We start from the raw sequence: 19,566 nt of genomic DNA, 5'->3' as shown, positions 1-19,566 counted from the left end.
CTCCTCCTCCTCCTCCTCCCGCTCCCGCCCCGGCGCGGCGCTGGCTGCGCTCCGCGGGGCTGCGCCCGCCCCCGGTACTGCGCGGAGCCCGCTTTGTGCCGGCAGCCGCGGCGAGGACGGCCCGCAAGGTAGGACGGCTCCCGCTGCCCCCGGGCAGCATCCCCCTGCCCAGCTCCGTGGGCTGGGAGGGATGGAGGGAGGGGAAGGGCTGGGCGCAGAAAGGGGCTTTTTTTCTGCCGAGGCTCCGCTGCTCCGGGCTCAGTGCTAGCAGGCAAAGCTGTGGGCTTGCTGGGAGCTTTTCCAGCCCAGGGGCGAGGAAAAAGACGTGAAGTCTCGGTCGTTTTCTTGGCTGGGAGGAGAGCACGGAAAAGGCTGCGAGCCCGAGCATCAGGCGGAGGCTGCCTCCCCTCGGCCCCGGCACCGCCGCGCCGTGCGGTGCTCGCCCGGGCTCTGAAGGGGCAAAAAAACCCGGCTGAGACCCCCCGGAACCAAACCCTCCTCCTGCCGTCCCAGAAACTCGCACCCCTGTCCCAGGGAAAGGCACCAGCCTGGCTGCCGGGGGAGCCCGGCGCAGGCGGGCTGCTGCTTTGTACAGCTGCGAGTTGCATTATTTTCTGCCTTTTAGGGTGGGAAGAGGTGGTCTCTCTGCAGACTTTGCCACTCAAACCCGTTTCATCATAGCGGGGAGGTTGCATCATGTTACAGTCCTGGACTCAGTAAGGGCAAAGGCGAAAAGAACCGTCCTTCCAGATCTATCCCATTGGCTTCACCATCTGACCCCCTCCTTTTTATTTCCTGTTTAACAGAAAGGTTAAAACTAAAAAGCAGCGTGTGATTGGTAGAAGGCTATTCAGTTCGCAGCGACGTATTTTGATTTCTTCCACTGAGAGGTTTTTTGGAAACTCGATTTTCACTTTGTCGGTTCTGTCTGTGTATGGGGAGGGAGGCATGGAGGAAACTTGCCAAAGATTTAGCCAGTAGGAAAATAATGGGCGGCAAAAGACAGAGCCGGATAAACAGCCAAAAGCAGACGTTGCTTTATAAACTGTGAGTTCTGGAGTCGAAGGAATTGGTGCATTCAGGCAGGCAGCCCTCAGAAAGCAAGGCGTTCACCTGCCCCCAAACACCGTGTGGGTGAATGGATGCACGCTTCCGAAAGGCAAGACAAGGCAAATGTCAGGAAAAGTATTTAGCTAATCTCCCCTCTGGATCCTCTGTGAACAGTTTGATGTAACAGACACTTGCTGTGTTTGTGCCTGTTTTATATGTCGTACCTGTGCAATGACTGATCTTTTCAGCTGAGGTCTGCCTATTATTTTATCAGCTTTCTTGCTTTGAGAAAGATCTAATTCAATATCGTACAGCAATCCAAAGCTTCCTCAGCCGATGGGCTCTGCTGTTCTTTGTGCAGTTCTTTGTTTTGTTCCAGGGGAGGAAAAATGTCACAGCACAGACTGGGTCGGCTCTCAGAGGTATTTTCTTTCCATAAGTGTGGTGTCTCACCCTCGCAGGTGCTCTGTGGCCGTGGGCTCCAAGTGTTGCAGGGCCACACTTTTTTTGTATGAAAATGGCAGTATTATGAAAGGCTTCTCCTCTGTTTCCCTTGGAAGGGCTGGGGCAGAGGGACAAGGGAACAGCTTGGCAGCCAGATGGATCCATCCATCAGCGCTCTCCTATATGGGCACTTGGTGCCCTTCAGTCATCCCTTATGCCTCCTGGTGGTTTCCACAGGAAGAGCTGCACAACTGCTTTCTCCTTTTGAACAATTCCTGTTTCCTTGTGGAAATGGGGTGGAACAGAACCGAGTCCTGTATTAGAGCCGGAGGGAAAGCAATCCTGTCTTTCTAGGGCTATAGGGCACCAGATGGGGCTAAGAAGCATTTGAGATGAATTCTGAAAAAAAAGCATCTACGTATTTCTTTGTGTGCCTGAATACCCAGTGATCGCAGTGACAAGCCTGCACGCAGAACAATGAGCAGACATGCACTGCCTTCGGTGATACACGGAACTGTTTGGTGTTTCCCAGGAAATATGTCAGCAAAACTCAAAGTGGTGTGTGATGCTCCTGGTTCTCAGGTAGATCTATAGATAAGGGGATTTGGAAGGTCTTTGGGGTCAAAATCACAGTGTTTCTTAAAGCAGTGGCAGCAAAAAGGGGAAAAATACAGACAATTCAATAGGTCAGCCATTCAGATGACTTAAAATCTTGCAACCTCTGTGAAGGGTTTTTTTTTTATTTTCATCTGCTGCAGCTTTCAGAATTGAAGAGAGACTTTTCAGAGACATCAAAAACATTTGCAAGTGTCACTGCAATCTCAGTGGGGCCAGGCTGTGTTTGGTACACGTGTGACTAATGGTGCTGCTCCTTTCAGTGGTGCAAAGGGAGCCTTCTGTAAGGTCACAACAGGAACTGTCTTGCCCAGCTGCTCACTGCAGACTTCCTTGAGACATTGCCTCAGGACAAAGAGCCAGCATTTCGGGGCTGGTTTATGCAATCTGGAGTCAGCCAATTTAATTTCCCTCCTTTTTCAAAAGTTTCATATCTGATACCCCAGTCAATGAGAGTGCAGGTAAGCAAGGGCCTACTTGGTTAACTGCATTGTTCAAAGCTGTGCTCTTTGTGTGGTGTGGATGGGGCGAGGAGGAAGAATGGATGTGCTTTGTGTTCATCTGTAGGAAATCTCTGCCTGGCTGAAGTGGGAGGGTGGGATGCAAGGACTTAGCTTCCAAACTCCCAAACAGTTTAGTTAACTCTGTGTTATTGTGGTTCTAGTCGCACCAAAGCCTACGGTGTTAAACTCCTTGAAAAATTCGTGCATCCTGAAGTTACGCAGTTCAACTTGTTTTACATGTGAATGACACCTAGCTAGTGGTATGGCCCTGGATTTCCACTGATTCATCAGTTTATTGGCAAATACCATGTCTCATTTGGCACAGGAACTTCTGTCTGGGCAGGGCAGGTAAGCATTTTACACAATCAGTAGATAATATTCCAGGTTAATATATCCCAATACCAAATACTCTTAGGCTCCCAGAACCCTAATATTCAGACCCATGAAAGATAACAGAAAAATGGAAGATAATCAAAGCACTACAGCATTACTGTGAACCAGGACTGAAAAAAAAATGAGTCCTGAATGTGCTCCTAAGTCTTCCTTAATTGTATTGAAATTTTGGAGGAATTAATTTTTTTGCTATGAAGTGTCCTAAGCTGGTCTTAGAGCAAAAGTTTTTAATATCATATCAGATGTCTTTCTGGGGAGTGTCTGCACAAAGCAATACAGAGAATTGTCCATCAACACTATGAGGCAGTAAGATAATGTGTAGCTGTGATCACATGGCAGTGACGTACATGGCTGTCAGACAGCACCTACCCATGCACGTATATATGAAGGTCTGGTATTTGTACTGCATATGCAATGGTATCAATTTAGAAGAACTCATTGCTCTTACTCTCTGATTAAAAGTTAACTCTGGACTCTCCAGGTCATGAAACACGTGTTGAAGCTAGCAGTGCTAATGGATACCATCGCAGAACCATAATGAGGGTTAGTGGAAGGGAAGGTATCTCATAGTAGATGACAAACGACACAAGGGACATAAGCTCTTTTTTCACATATGGCAAGAAATGAAGTCCTACATGGCAGAAGAATAGAGTTGTCTGCCTTCCATTATCCCATGCTACCTTGACAGAAAGTTGCTCACAACATACAGAGTGTAGTGAGATTTTGCTGTGTGAGCTGCTGAGCACCCTTAACACACAACACTGTCAAAGTGAGCTAATGGGTATCATTTCCCTTAGAGTAGCCCTGGGAGATTACCCTAGGCTGTGAAAAGGATGAATCAATATCTGCTGTAAGTTTCACTGCTGTCCATCAAGAAATCTAGGAAAGAAATTCCTAAGAGGATGTTTTATAAATTTGCTTTCGTATAGGTGTGGTGGTATCTTAAAAGTCGATGCTGTATGCTTGTCAGTAAAATAAGCAGAACTGCATAGGACCGTCTTTTTTAAATGTTTTTCCTAAACTGAAAAATAAACATTTTTAAAAATCAGTACTTTATTCCTTTCATGGTGACATAGTGGTGGGTGTTTTTTTATTATCTGGGGTTTTCTGTTGCCGGCATCTCTCTGCTACCGTGTATTTTTGAGTCGTGTGATAATAGCTGTCTTACTGTAGGACAGATGTTGGTAATGTCCTTTTTGTGCCAAAATGTTTGTGAGTACAAAATGCTGAATAATAGTATGTCCATCCATTGATAATAAGCACCATAAAAGAGTGCTCAAGTGATCTCAGATTTAATCCGTAATCTAGCTGATGTCTCAAAGACTTTTAACCCCAAAAGGTTTTTACCCCAAGAAGTACACCACTTTGTATATGTGAGGTAATTGCCATGAGTTGCACTGAATATGTATTATTCATTAGGGGACTGCCATTATATCATGTTTGTGAATTCCCCAAAGTCTCTTATCACTTTCCTAACCACATCTAAACACTTAGGGAAAACAAGATTTTGGTGTCCTTCTACTCGACTGACTGATGTTCTGGCTCAGTGAATTTAGCCTGTGCTGGTAGCCACTGCTAATGAGCATGCTGGCTTGGTTCATCTAAAATAAACAGACTCTGAGAAATTAGTTTAATTCATGTGAATTATCAGGGACAGCGCTCTTTCTCAAAGAACATGTAGTATTACGTTATCTCAGATTTGCAGAGAAGCAAATAGTAAAAGCTCTTTAATGTGCTGCTTTCATGCAAACTACTATAATGAACTGTCTTCCAATCTATTAAGGCTCAATATTTGACCAGTTGCTGTGGGTGTTTTTTATTTTTTTCTCCATTCAAGTATGTTTAAGTATCTTTTTCAAACTTATGTGATCTCTGAATGGTTGCACACGCTTGTGGTGTTGCTGCTGTCCAAACAGGGAACTGAAGATAAGGAAAGGTAGGGGAGGAATTTCCACATTATTAGCAATTAGCAGACCCAGATTTTATTTTGTTCAGCGTTTCTTACCAGGAGCAGCTGCAAACAGAGAATTACAACATGACCTTCACTGCATTTCCTAGTGCAGTCATCAATCAGATCTGGCACGAGCTTTATCTCATCTGTCAGTGTGGCTCATGAGCCACATGCTGTCTAGTCTGGGGGGAAAACAAACAAACAATGGGAGCTACTGTAGGTTTTGTTTGAAATAAAACAAACATGAGTGAGCTTTTCCCATGTATGCCAGCCTTGTAGACAGACTTCATTTTTTAGCATGTGCCGTTGGTCTGATTAATAAAATACGATGGTTGGAAAGCAGTGAAAGAGACTCACACTAAACCTCGGTGTCCCTAAGACACCACTCACAAACCAGGGCATCCTCAGCCTTTGTAGTCATTGTTCTCATTTCGTGCTAATGCTGAGTTTTACTTTTACCAAGGAGTTAATGCAGTTAGATTATTTTAGGTAGTTTCTGCATACATAAGCATGAGGGAAGGAAGAAGGGTTTTCAGTGTTGTTGATTCTTGGATGAAATAACGCAGCTCTGTCTAACGAAGCAGTTTGTTGGTTTTGGTGGGAATGTGTGTGCCTTTACAGGCTTTTCTGGGGCTTACATTTGGAGGCAAGTTTATTATAATGGCCAAGGTCAGCTCATGAGCTGCAGCATCCCGCTTTCTAACATGCAAAGCATTATTCACACAGTGTAAGTGCTTTGTTTGTTTGCTTTGTGTTTGTTTGTTTGTTTTTCCCTACCGGCCTTGGTCTGCGTTTAGAGTTCTACTGGAGTTCAGACCAATTTGTGTTCTTAGATCACTGCTACAAGCCCATGCCTTTTTCAAGTTCCTTTGCTATCCTTTTTGTGCCAGCTGCAGGAAGTGCAACCTTCTCGCCTTCTTTCTGAGGGCTTGGCACAGGGGCAGGTTGTCACTTCGTGCTTTGCTTCCAGTTAAATGGGAGAGCAAGGAGCGACTGGACAGTCAGATGTACTAGTGTGCAGTCATAACTTCCTTGGTGAGCCTATGCTTGTGTGTGGACAGGTGGACTTTGAGAGAGAATGTGTATATGTATAGGTGATATATATCACAGCTGCAAGTGTCACAGGTTTTTTGAGAGAAATGGCTAATTACTAATATATATTTACTCTTGTTTCAGCACCAACTACATTGAGGCTCTGAATTGCAAACTGGTAATGTTGCTGGCCAGGAGTGGGGTATAATCTCTAATTCATTTTGGTTTTTAACCAGCCAGTTCTTGGCAGATGTTACCTTTGTACCAGATTTGGGCAAGGAATCTGGAAATGCCATAAGAAATGTGCAATAGCAGGTGTGAGGAAAGCACTCAGAAAATGTGAAGCAATGTTAGGCAGCCGGGGGAAGGGTTCTGAAGTGTACGTGGCTGGTGTTGGATGGTGCTGCTAGCCGCTGTGTGCCCGTGGTGCCACCCTCACTGCTGAGCCAACATCACTCCTGGGTCCCAGCCCAGCGCCTCTGCCTGAGCTCAGGATGGGGCATCGGCAGAGGCGTTTTGGGAGACGAAAGCCATCAGCAGGGCCCACAGCAGCAGGAGGCTGAGGTGGAGAGGGGAAGCTGCTAGCCCAAATCAGAGCCGAGCCCTGTGTCATCATTTGGGTGCTTCTGCTTCATGTGCTTCAAGCTGGCTGCTTGGCCCTGGCATAGACTGAACAAAAAGGTGCCCTTTCAGCAAGGCAGTCAGGATGGGCTGCAGTGTGGAGATGACAGAATGGCAGGAGCTGAAAACAAGATAGATGATGTAAGAGGCAAAGTCATTAGGTAAGGAGAAGAAGGGCTGCTAAATGTCACCGAGGCTGGGGTGGCCAAGAGCTGAGCTGCAGAGGAGCCACTCTGATGCTGCTCTGCCACTGGGACTTAGCATAGATCAGACTGAAAGAAATTTACCTTGTATGGAATTTATGTATGGTATGGAATTTATTTTTTTAAGCCAAGTCTGTGATAGGGAATAGAGTTAAATACTCACTGGACGTTGTAGCTGGCTGTAGGAGATATAGGCAGAGGAAAAAAAAATACATTTAAGTGTAAAAACAAAACAAACAAACAAAAAAACACTTTTAAATGTTTAGAGTTTTCAACTTTATCAAAATATATTATCAAAGAATACCCTCTGGAATTAAAAGGCTGAGGAGCCTCTGTGAATATACAGAGCTCTTCTCGCCTCATCCCTCCATCTGCACCATGTGTTTGCAATTAATTAGGCCCATGAAAATCTGCAAGTCCCCTTGGACAGGGGATGATAGGTGCATGGTGGGTCCTTCAGGAAGAACCGGGAGAGCTGGAAGGAGGTAGAGGCTAGGTCAGGCCACAGCATTTTGTTTTGAGCTTAACAGGAATGAAATCCACCCTGAAGTGTCTTGGGGAAAATTCTGGATGAGGGCCGGTGTGAATAATGCTGAGTGCAGTTGGGTGGGACCCCACCTGGTTACAAAAACAACCATATTTCCAAGGTTAGTTAGTTCTGCTGGGAAGGAAAAAAAAGAAAAAAAATGGAAGAATATTTAATAAGTACAGTTTTATCTGTAAGGAAAAACCCAGTTGGAAACCTTAAAAAAAAACACACACATAAAAAAAGGCAAAAAAACTAAGTCTGGCACTTCAGAAATTAATGAAAGCAAGCCCCCAAATATGCAAACAACTGAAATCACACAGCAAAAACCTCAGATAAGCAAAACAAGTGTCCTCCAGGGAAAAGAAGTGCTGTTCCCTCTCTGGGAAAGTTTGTCTGTTCCTGTGGCTTGTGAACTTTTCATCTTCTCTGGGATTTTCTGCTGTCCTTGGTTCACTTTTTGCAGCTCCTTGGTCTCCTGCACTTCTTTCCCAGGAGCTCTGAGAAGTGTTGATGCAAATGCTTAGCTTTAAGTCAGTGAATCACCTCATTTGATGTCAGTGAGATCAGTGCGTTGGGTTGTACGCGTGTTTATGTTGCTTTGCTGAACGGGAGCTCCAGCAAACACCAGTCAGCTGGGCTGTTGGGTACCTGGCCAGCTGGCACTGACCTTTCTGCCCCCCCAAATCAGCTGTCCTACCAACCTCTACTTCTGCAGATGGTAGCCAGCCTGACGCCTTTTCCCAGAGCTGATCTGGATCAGACCTTGTCCAGCAAGCCTGGAAGACACAACAGTTAATTTTAACCTGACTCAAGGTCCAATTAGTCTCTTGGTAACTGCTGTTCCCGTCTGTCTGTCTGCCATGACTGAGCCTCATACCCATTCAACGCAGCCATTTGCTTCACATCCCTTCGGATGTTCTCCCTTATTATTGTTTACAAAGCACTCAGTCTAGATTTTGCATATGTGGAAAGACTCGCTGAGAGCTGTCACCCCGTTGACCTCATCGTCTCCAGATCTCTCATTTTTCTTTCCTCTTGCTTATAGTCCAACTATGTGACTTTTGAAAGCAATTTGAGTGTAGAGGTCAGCTACCCTGAAGGCTTCCCTCTATACAGTAGCTCTCTGTACAGCCTAAGGGCAATTATGGGTATGTGCACGAGGCCCATGCACTGCCTCCCCAAAGAAAGAGCTGAAATCCTGATTATATTGCAAGGAAAGAAAAAGCTGTCTTGAAGGGTATGATTTGGGGGGTTTTAAGGGATCATAGTGATTTTTAGGGATCTTCTTCAGCCCTCCTCTTCTTCTGTATCACAGTAATATCATTTTAATTATTATGGGACTAGATCTGCTGTACTTGCATTTTCTGTTTTTTTGGTCGGCATATCCATAGATGTGCTCCAAGTCTCCAAGATCTAAGTGCAAAATCGGATTGCCCTCAAGTTTATTGTACTTTATGAGAACAAAGGGTAAAATCAGTCTTTGAGACTTGGGGTCATTTGGGATAGGTTTCCTGACATACCAGCCCTTGCAAAAAAACAGCTGTTCTGAGGTTGTCATTCTGCCAGCCTTAAAGAAAAACAGCCAAACAAAGAAAAAATACCCTGCCAAATAGGGATTAGACCTTAGCGTGGCTTGAGTGTGCTTTAAGTAGTCTCAGTCTTTGCATTCACACTCATTAAGTTCTTCTCCCCTTCAGGGAGCTGACTTGGAAGCAGTATTTATGAACGAGTCCGGCCCTCTCCCTGCACATTATTGGAGGGAAGGGCTGCTTCCTACTGAGGTCTAAATGCTTTTCTCTGTGAGTCACTATCTGGCCAACCCAGAGCAAGATCTAACTGTAAATACCTGAAAGTACAGATATGTGAAATGAAGGTGCACACCTTGCCTTGGTGTGACTGCGGAGATGTTCTTGGCCAGGAGGCATCACCTGCATGGTCCTGTGGCCTGGCTCAGCCAGGACCAAAGCTGCCTAGAGATAACAGAGCAGGAATGGGAACTCACCTGAGATATAGCCTGAGCTATACAAAGAGCCAAAGAAGTATGTGTCCTTCTAGTAAGTTGTCATTAGTGACCTACAGAGCACCCATCTAGAGCAGCTCTTTACGTGTTAATAACTCATAAAAAAATTAACGACTTTGTGAAATGGGATGGGGATTAGGAACTGGAAATGGCAGATATTCAGGGTGCAGAGGGAAGAAGAGAAGTAGGTTGGTTTCCCTGAAGGCTTGAAACAAATGCCTAGCAAAGTTGTGAGGATTTTGGTACGCTGCTTATCTCTGGTCAGCCCCACTAGTGACTCAACACTCACAAGATTTCAGTAAAAAACCCTAATCAAACTACATTTTAATGAAGTGTATAGGAGGGTAAGAAGCATGTAAGAGTCCTATAGCATCTCTTCCTGCTATAGTCACCTCTCTTTTACAAGTTTTCATCTTAACTCCTGAAACTCAAGTGAGTTCAGCAACACTTCTAAAAGCTGGGATAAACAAGCATTTATTTACTTTACTTGGGAAACAATTTATTTAATAAAGGTGGATGTTATATCCACAACACCATTTGTCACACTACTTTTGAGCTGCAGTTAATTAGAGTCTAGCCCACCTTGCCCTTCTGTCAAGCAATGTGTGGAGAAAAATATCTCACCTGCTGTCTTACAGCCCTGTTCTCCTAACATGAGCGGTGTCACTTAATTCGATATTATTTGCTATTAAAATCACAGACTAGCAAGCCAGTCAAGAAGAGACGTGTGAGTTATCTCACTGACGTGAGACATGCTGGGCCTCTCCACACATACATGTGTGTTTTTTTCTTTGATTGTATTCACTGGGGTCATCTATAGGGAGGTCAGGACCATCCTAGATCAGTGCCTTTCTCCATAGCAGTCTGCCAAAATAATCTTTCCCCTGTTCAGTTCAGCTCTACCCAGTGCAATTAAGCCACTAAAATTATGCATACAGTTCTTGAAGGCTCTTGTCGGCTTCAAGAAGGGTGGGACAAAGTGTGGCTCTGTGTGTATCTTAGCACTTCACAGTGTGTACTCAATTTTTGTTTCAGAAAGGTATAAAATAATTGTAGGCAACCATGCCTGTGCGATAACAGATTCTGTTAGAGTATAACTATGTGAAAGCAGGCAAAGAGCATTACAAGAAGTTTTTTCCTTGGATTGGAAAAATAGCTATTACTGGCATAATTTTTCAAAATTGTAATCATTGGATATTTTCTGAAAATGTGAAATTTCTTTTGTTGTTGTTTCTATATCAAATTGAGAATTTCCTCCCAGTGAGATTTTTGTTAAATTTGAAAATCATGAGGAAGTGGATACTCCACATTCACCAGTGGAAGCTGTCCAAAGCAGAAGGGGAAAATGCCATTTCAAACTGTTAAGAACAAAATGATAAAAGCCACCTGAAAAAATAAATGTTCAGTGGTTACAAATTTCTCATTTAAAGTGCATTTTCTTTTGGAATTTTAAGCAATTATTTATACCGTAGAACACCTACAGTTTATGCTGTAGTAAACCTACAGCATTTAATAATTTATTCAATTTTTAATTCAGAGTTGTAATCAGAGTGATGATTCGTTCTTGTGCTTAAAAAATAGCATCCATATCTACAATAAGTCCCTCTCCCTGGCCCCCTTCCCCACCTGTAGGAAGTGAATTTTTGTGACTGACTAATAATCAGAGGATCATTGACTTAGGACCCAATAGTAGGACTGCTGGAAAATCATTGAACTCCAGCAGAGTGTGGATTTTCATTGTCTGCTGCCATTATCTTGCTTTACATTCAGCTTGTCTTCTGGCTTGCTACTAGTATTAAAGATTACTAGAAGCTGTGCTTTTGAGGATACCATTATTTTCCTTTCTTTATCTGATCACACCATGGAATTATGTCACTAAATTAAAATTCTGGTGGTGGTAGGCTGCGTGTCCTCAATGATTAAAAGTGTCATCAGCACAAAGTCGTGTGTTCTTTAATTTAAGGATCAGAAAGTTGCATCCCATCTGTTCCAAGTGTGAGAGCTAAGAAATGGCATTATTAAGCTAGCTAAACAACTGTAAAATGTATATGGACATTTGCAAAGGAATTGATTTATGCAATTTTGTGTTTCCAGAGACTCTTCATCTTCCCATTTTTTTTCTGCCTTCTTCATATGTGCACCAATTTTCAGACTCTTTCGAGGGAAGAGCTGTATATTTTTCCGGTATACTGTATAAGATTAGTAATCAGTAATATGTCACCTTTCTTTTGCTGTGTTGTTATTGTAGGATTTTTGCAAAGGTACTTGTTAGGTCAGATTACTAGCAGTTTTCCAGATTGAAAATTGAAACTTCAGAAGGGAACATTTAAAATGGTGTATTGACTGTGACTCATAGCTACTTGTCCAAGCATATTTTCAAATAATAACCTATCAGCATCTACTCATATAGGATACTCTACAGTGTAGGTTGAGCTTGATCTAACTGCGTTGTCCAAAAATGACAAGATTCCTGCTGGATTTGGAAAATGTTAAACTGATTCATCTCCACAGTGAAAACAGTGCTTGTAAATATCCTACCCCAGAATAATCATAATTATTATGTATATTTACCTTGTTCTTAAACAAAAGTCTGCCCTGTATGTCTCTTTGCCTTATCCTCTGTATAACTGTCTGATAATTGCCTGTCATATATATACATATGTGTATATATATATATACACGTTTTGTTTTGCCTTGCCTTACTCTGTATTTGATGGAGACCTGCATCTGTTGTGAAATTCCATGTGATAGGAGATTATGGAATCAGGATCCTGACAAATTGCTTTATAAGGTAAAGGATGAGAAAGTTCCCCATTGTAAGAAATGTGACCAAGGTGCTCCAGCACGGTAATTTTCAGTCCCACCATACAAAGACTTGCCAGTGGGAATTTGTTTGGGTCTGATTTTATTTATATATTTATTTATTTTTAATCAAAAGGCCATAGACAGAAATTATTTAGGGGATTTCATTTCAGATTATTTTCAACCGCTGTCCTTCAGGGACAGCATGTGACTTGACATGTGCCAGGTCTGCAACCAAAGGCAAAGTGAAGCAGAGGGCAAGCAACTTGGATATTGATCAAAGGATGATTTCAAACAGTAACAGAGAGGGAGACTTGTGAAATAAATGCATTGATGTTTTTCATTGGATGTAGAAAAGTAGTAATGGGTATAGAACTGTTATTCACTGCACTGTGGGATCTGAAGCTCCATTGATGGAGCTGAATTTGTACTGAAAAGCAAAGCAACTGAGTGCAGTGTAAGTCTCTGCTTATCTGTGGCACTTGAGGTAGTATATGTGACATTTGTTCAAATGATTTTCCTTATTGTTGTGGTGGCTGTTGCATAGGGTGTTCCTGATGCTCAGGAGACAGCAGTACTCTCTTTCCCTCCTTCCCTTGGAACAGTGGGATGAAACCTCCGCTGTGATCCTGAACATGACAAAAAAAGGGCTCTCAATGTTACCAAGTAGTATGTACTTCAGAAAACCTAAGTCTAGATATCTCTCTCATTTCTATTCCCTGTAAAACTGGTTGAGCACAGGTAAAAGATGTCATAAAGATGGTAGGTAATATTAGCACTATTAAATATGCGTGTGAAAATAACGTGGCTGTATTTAAGCAGCTGTCTTAATATCTTTAAAGAGCTGTCTCATTACAGTAGAGCTATATTTCACTTTCTCTTTAGTAAATATGGGATCAGATTTTCAAATTAAATGCCTGTGAAAGCCTATAGGCACTTACAGTGGGATCCATCCTGCCAGACCTGAGACGTACACAGGAGAGCAGGTCTGTAGCTGAGCTTGCTCCCTGTAGACTCCCTTTATGATCAGTGGATAGAGATTTGTTTCTTGAGGACGTAATTAATCTGTTCTGTTCTATATTTCTATTTTAGGAAGCCTAAACTTCTCCATTGACTGTACAGTGAGCCTAGGGCAACTAGCTCAAATACAGATGACTACATTGTAAGTGTTGGCATTTAGTCAGAGGAATGTCACCTCTGAAGTTCGAACGGCCCGTCTCCCTACTTTCAGTCATACAAAATGAGTAATTCTTCTAAAGTTAAATAATTTATTCAGGAGTTATAAAACAAGATGATGGCTCTTTGGATTTGCAGAGATAGTTTTTTTTTTTTTTTTTTTTTTTTTTGTACTCTCAATTTAGGCTTGCGTGGCACTTACAAAAAAGTTTATCACAATGTACTTATATGGTTACTTGAATACTTTGAATAATCACAGGACTAAATGAAAACATCTTTGAAAAGAGATTTGAAATGCAGGAATGATAACAGAGACAGATTTCTGGAAAATGAGTTTTATGATATAAAATTCTTAGCTGTGTATTTCTGAGAATTGCTGTTTAATTTTAGTTCTCTGTTTTACGAGAAATTTGCCACAGTGCTCTCATAGTAGATTGTTTGTTTGTATACCAAATGTTCGTTCATTCAGCTGTGAGATTTTTATTTATACTGCTGTGCTCCACGCCTCACTAAATAAAATGTCTTGTGTTTTGATGACCAAGGTTCTCAGGATTAAATAGATAAAATAATGAGCTTTATTATTACTGCTAAGAATTAAAATAAAACAAAAAAAAAAAGTGTGCTGTCACATCACGGGAAAAAAAAATATTCTGAAGACAGAAAAAGTGAGAGGAAACTAATTATATTGTGCCTTGGTAGCAATCACTTGAAAGTCCATGGGAAACTATAGCTAGAATTCGGGAAAATTTTGTTGCTTGTGTACTTAGAAAAAGTGCACATCATAGGCAATGATTTCAAGAAAACATATTGCTTTAGGCAACAACATGTTAATCAATTTAAACATGAACCCTACAACTGAGTAATGTCAGGGATTCAGGATTTTGCAAGGAAGTCCAGGGAGAACCAGTGGCTTGAATTTATTATCAAAGCCTGTGTTGTATTAGTGTACTTCAGATCTGGATATAGAAATACAGGCATAGATACAGGGAATGGCTTTCTTTAACAGAAATTCATATATGAAGTATTATATTGCAAGCTGATCTCCGTAAAGGCTGTATATTAATCAAACTTTTGTTTGGTTTTCAATTGTATGTCTAATATATTACATATTATGTATTTCATATTTTGTAAATATTTATGTATAACATATTTTTCTCAGGAAATTTAGTACAGCATTAATTTTCACAGAATTTAGCAAGGAGATTTCTGTGGAAGTGTCTGGAAGTGCTGTTTCTGTATCCCACCTGTAAACATGCAGTAGCACTCAAATGACTCCAATAGGAGATGAACACCTATGAAAATAGGGTTTTGCACCCAAGAACCAATCCAACAACACCTTTTACAAGTGTGAGAGTTTTCATTTAAGCCAATGGGAATATTCAGAGGCTGTTCATGTGCCAGAAGGTCAAATAAAACAGAAACTCCTTTGTACTGGGGTGAACTTCACCCTTAAGTCAGACAGTGTACACAATCCTACGTTCACTGTTTCTTTTCCTGTTGACGTTTGTTTACTGGTATCAGTCCTTGTCTGCCTTTCTGTTGTTGCTGAAGTCTTAAAAATAGTTCAAAGACTTAGAAATAGTTTAAACTATCTTTGTAAAGAATGTAGTCTTCATCACTATTTCAGGCTGAATAATTGCTATCTAGCTACATCTTGCTTATGTTACCTTCTGTGGGTGACATCCCGTTATTGTTCAAAACATGATGATTGCTGTACTGTTTTAACTAAATCATTTTTGTTGAAGGAAAAAGATAAGTTAAATATTGTAAGGAGCTGGAGAGGTAAAGCGTTTGTTAGAAAGTGCTATTCATAAACACATCATATTCACTCAAGTGTAGACCACCACATGGTTGCTGTTTAGTTTAGGCGAGCATGCATTTATACATTCTTTACAAGGGCTTATGATACACTGAGCAGCTGGAGTTCATGCTAACATTATGTATTAACCACAAAGACAAGACAGAGCTAAGTGAGGGCACCAAGTCTTAGTAGATGTTTGTAGTCTTTCTCCAAAACTGTATCCAGATCCTTAGCAAAACACCACAAGTTGCTACTAGCTTTGGTAGAAAGAGATCTATTGAAGATATTCACACCACCCTCCTTGCCCTGCTATCCAGAGAACTGCTGATATCTGTTAAAGATCAAGACCCTAGATGTAGCAGATTTAAAGGACTGAGCAGGGATTAAAGAGTTTAAGTGCAAGGAACAATCTTCTGGAGATACCTAGCTTTTACTACTGGCCTTGATTTGGAAGAAAGTGGTTTGTAACTACAACCATACAGTGTATAGATGCTTATACCTTTTTAGCTCATTAAGATGTTAATAAATACTACTTTGGATAGGATTTCTTGGCTGAAAACTAAGTTGCATCTAGTCGTCTCCCAGGGAAGGTAATGAAGTTTGACCTCATAAATCTGGTAAAGTGTACTGCAAAAAGTGTAAATCTGGAATAAAGTCCTATATTATTCAATAAACCTAAATGAAGACAGCACTGACAGCACAGGCTTTCAGTTTCCAAAAGGCAGAAGCATCTAAATTATTTTTCTTCAAGCAGCCTCATTTGTTAACCGCAGAAATGTTTGTGGAGAATTGGTGCCAGCTTCTTATCAGATGACTAGCTGGTGCCCATCACTTTTCCCCCTATGTTGCTATTCCACTATCAATACCTTACAGAATGTGTGCATATATAAATATGTAAGTATATATAAATGCATGCAAACATAATACATAGTGACAGCACCCCTTCTGTGAGGAGAGAGGAGGGAAGCATCATCACGTGTTGTTTCCTTGGATGTCATTGTTGATTTGGTCAAGCACATCCAGCCTACTGACAGCTGGTCCTCTTTGCTATGTAAAATGTAACACTCTTTTCTACACTATTTCATTTTGCTCATTGCTTGCACTGTGAAGGTCTGCAGCAGGGATTGGTGACTGCTGTAGGTGTTGTTCCTACAATCTTGTGCCTTTACTGAAGAACCACTGTACCCCAGGAGCTCCTCATGGGTCAATGGAGGATGGCTGAGAAGGCGTGCTGTTGAATGACATTCAAATCCATGTCTGCACTCACACTGCACTGCCTCATCCTTGGCATTGAGATTCTTCTTAACTTAGGCAAACCTGCTCCTTTTTCATGAGTCCATGGTGGAGATGTGGGATTTTCCTGGAGAAAAAAGAGCACTAAGGAAATACAGATAGTGTTTCCAGCTCATGAATTTTTTGTACCTTGAGATGTGTCAGAGGAAAGACACAGTTACTTGTGTTATGAACAGCTGGTCTTATATACAAATTAATGTATGTGTAGTCTCTTGCATGTAGTCTGTGTGCATTTATGCTGTGTAACAGACATCCATACGTAAGCTACTAGAAATACACTATCCTAACCTGTTGCAGTGGAATTCTGATGAGCAAATTCTTCCTATCATTTCAGATATATTTCCATTTTCTCATCTATTGGAAGCACCAAAGCTTTACTCTTGGTACACTCAAGGGGTTTCTTTTTGTTTACTTATCTTTTGTTCTTTCTTTCTTTATTTATTATTTTTTCCCCTCATTTTCTACATTCATTTTCCATGGTATGCTTGTAGGTTTCAAAACCTTGCCAGGAGGTACTTTAAGAATTGCTGACTTCTCCTTGTTGTTACATGTCAGCACAAATCAAAGTGTACGTCAGCTTTCTTTTCCAATAAATAGCTTTATTAAATTCATCTTATGGTGTAGAAATGTGTGTTTATTGCATATTGCTATTACTGTTTCTGTAAAGGTTGAATAATATGTTTGAATCATACTTCTAGGAATAGAATAATGTAGAAGGAACTGTATATTCAATTTCATCTGGAGGATAACATTCTGAGAGTTAAAATACATCACAAATTACACAAGTCTCCTTGAAATGAAAGATTCGAATAACTGTGTACATTGCACTATAATAACATTTGCTTATCCAGTTTCAGTCTCTTCTGTTTAATTATCAATGAGAACCACAAAGTAAAAAGGTAAAAAGGAAATGGTGGGTGTGGTAGCCCAATGCTTCATTATTTTATACATATTATATATATATATGCATGTATGTATAAATCTCTACTGATGTTGTATTTATTGACTGTAATACAAATTTCAGAAAAGAAAATAAACAATCTCCCTAACTTAAAACAACAAATACTACTAGACTGTTTAATTCTCATAGAGATGTTCAGAATGAACTTTACTATTCTTTGCATGGTTGCTTTGTAGTCTTTAAAAGCACAGAGCTGCATTGTTATCAGAGCAGCTAATGCTTTCCACACAGATTTAGGATAACACTCGTGTTTGGAATGCACTGCCCCAGGGAGGAGAAAGCTAAATGTGAGCCTACTTGCAGCTATTGCTTTCATTTGAAAATAATTATAACTTTTAGGCTATTGGTGACATTGCCTCCAGTATTTTCAGCAGTTTATAGTGCCTGAATGTATTTCACATATACGGATACACACAAATATTTTGCATATGTCTTTAATAAATAACATGTTTTACCTTCAGGTGTTTTGTTACAGTATGGTCTATCCAGCCCAAAATTTCCAAGTCATGCATGCTTCAAGAAGCTGAGTATACTTGCTTCAGTAGTCCTCTACTGCATAATAAAACAATTCTTATTCTTGCTTCCACATAGTTACTGAGTCCAACATGTAAACAAATAAAACCCCACAGGAATAAGAACTGTGCATGAGAAGTGGTTCTCTGAGGACCTCAGGGTGAAACGCAGCCTTCCTGCCATGCCCCAGAGTGCAAGATGGAGATGTTTTCTTACTCCACTCACATCCTGATAGTTGTGTGTCCACCCACAGCAACATGAAGAAAGTCACGTATGTACAAATATTAGTATATGCATACACATGCGTTTAGGACTAGACCATCTGCAGAAGTCCCTTCCAACATTAACCATTGTGTGATATCTATACTAGAGACAGTGGTTTCACAGCAGCTTTAAATCTAATTATAGGCTGCCACTAAAAGAGTCAATCAACTCTTGCCCCCTGTTCTTTGCTGCTTGCTCTTGCCCTGTGTGGGTACTAGTGATCCTGCGGGCATGTGGTAAGCTGGGTCTGTGCCCTGGAAATGAAGGATAAGAGAGGAGATCAGCGCCTCTCAGCAGCAGCCCAGACATAGGTTAACTTAAAGTTACTGTAAAACCACAGCTTGCTGGGAAGACAAGGCGAAAAAAGGCAGAAATAACCATCTCATCTGAAATACAAACATATTTGCACACTTGTATGTGCTTCTTTCATTCATACAGACTGTGTTGAAAGTCATCTCAATATCTAAGAAAGTGACTCTCAATATCTCAGAAAGTGACTGTTTTCACAGTGGGGAAAACAAACAAACAAAACAAACATTGGTAACTGGTTTTATGCAGAAAATCTGGCCTGAGCTAAGGATTGCAAGTTCTCTTACTAGGAAATAGTTAAGCTGAAAGTACCCATGAGAATCTTGGAAGGGAAGAAGAGAAGTGAATGAAAATCAAGAAAATCAATGGGAGGGTTGTTTTATTATTTATGTACAATTATACATTATTTTCTCACAGTTATGTTGTTTATCTGATGTCAAAGTAAAGACAAGCAGATTAATACTTTTTGAATTTAAACTGTTAGCAATGTCTAAATTAACCTTTTTCTGATTTTTCTGGCTGTATTATTTGGATAATGTTACACCTAATGTCTAAATAACTGCTATCCCATTTACAAGTATCAGATTGATTTCTTAAGAACTTGGTTTCTTCCTACTTCAACAGCACTCTACATAATCAAATCTAAATAATTAATGAGAAACACTTATTTTCTGTGAAAATGATACCGTGTCATAAAGCTAGCAGCAGAGAAGAGGGTCTTAGGCAAAGATCAGTTACTTGAAGTTCTGCACAGACTTCCTTACTGGTAAACCTTTCAAACCCTACTTGATGAAGAGCTATGGTGTACCTTTCATGACCAACTGAATTTAGTACTACTTGTGTGTGGCTTAACTACCTGAAATGCTGTGGCATTTAAATTCTGACCAAGAATGGGGACCTTTTAAATTAACATGACTCTTTCAGCTGCAACGGCTCATCAGCTGAAATAAGACCTGGTAGAGCTTCCAAATATGAGGAAGAGGGACAACAGTATTCCTGGCAACTGTACCAAGGTATGTTCAAGCCCTGACAGACCCATGTCATTCTTTCGAGCCGAGCTGATTTTGAATGGCATGTATAGGATTG

The 19,566-nt window shown here is 41.0% G+C and overlaps 1 protein-coding gene across 5 annotated transcripts in view; it reads left to right on the top strand.

The window, feature by feature from the left end:
* The window catches only part of AFAP1 (actin filament associated protein 1), a 120,066-nt gene continuing 100,500 nt past the window's right edge, over window positions 1-19,566 (top strand). For 4 of the 5 annotated variants that reach the window (XM_080592019.1, XM_080592018.1, XM_080592016.1 and 1 more), the window contains exon 1: window positions 1-128. The gene's annotated coding sequence lies outside the window, so the exon portion shown is untranslated. The remainder of the gene's footprint in view (window positions 129-19,566) is intronic. The other variant, XM_080592020.1, reaches the window with a different exon arrangement.

This window comes from Anser brachyrhynchus, assembly GCF_964034855.1.
Source record: "Anser brachyrhynchus genome assembly, chromosome: 4".
In the NCBI taxonomy this organism is placed as follows: domain Eukaryota; kingdom Metazoa; phylum Chordata; class Aves; order Anseriformes; family Anatidae; genus Anser; species Anser brachyrhynchus.
The sequence above is the reverse complement of the archived record's forward strand: the minus strand, read 5'-3'. Positions and strand labels throughout refer to the sequence as shown.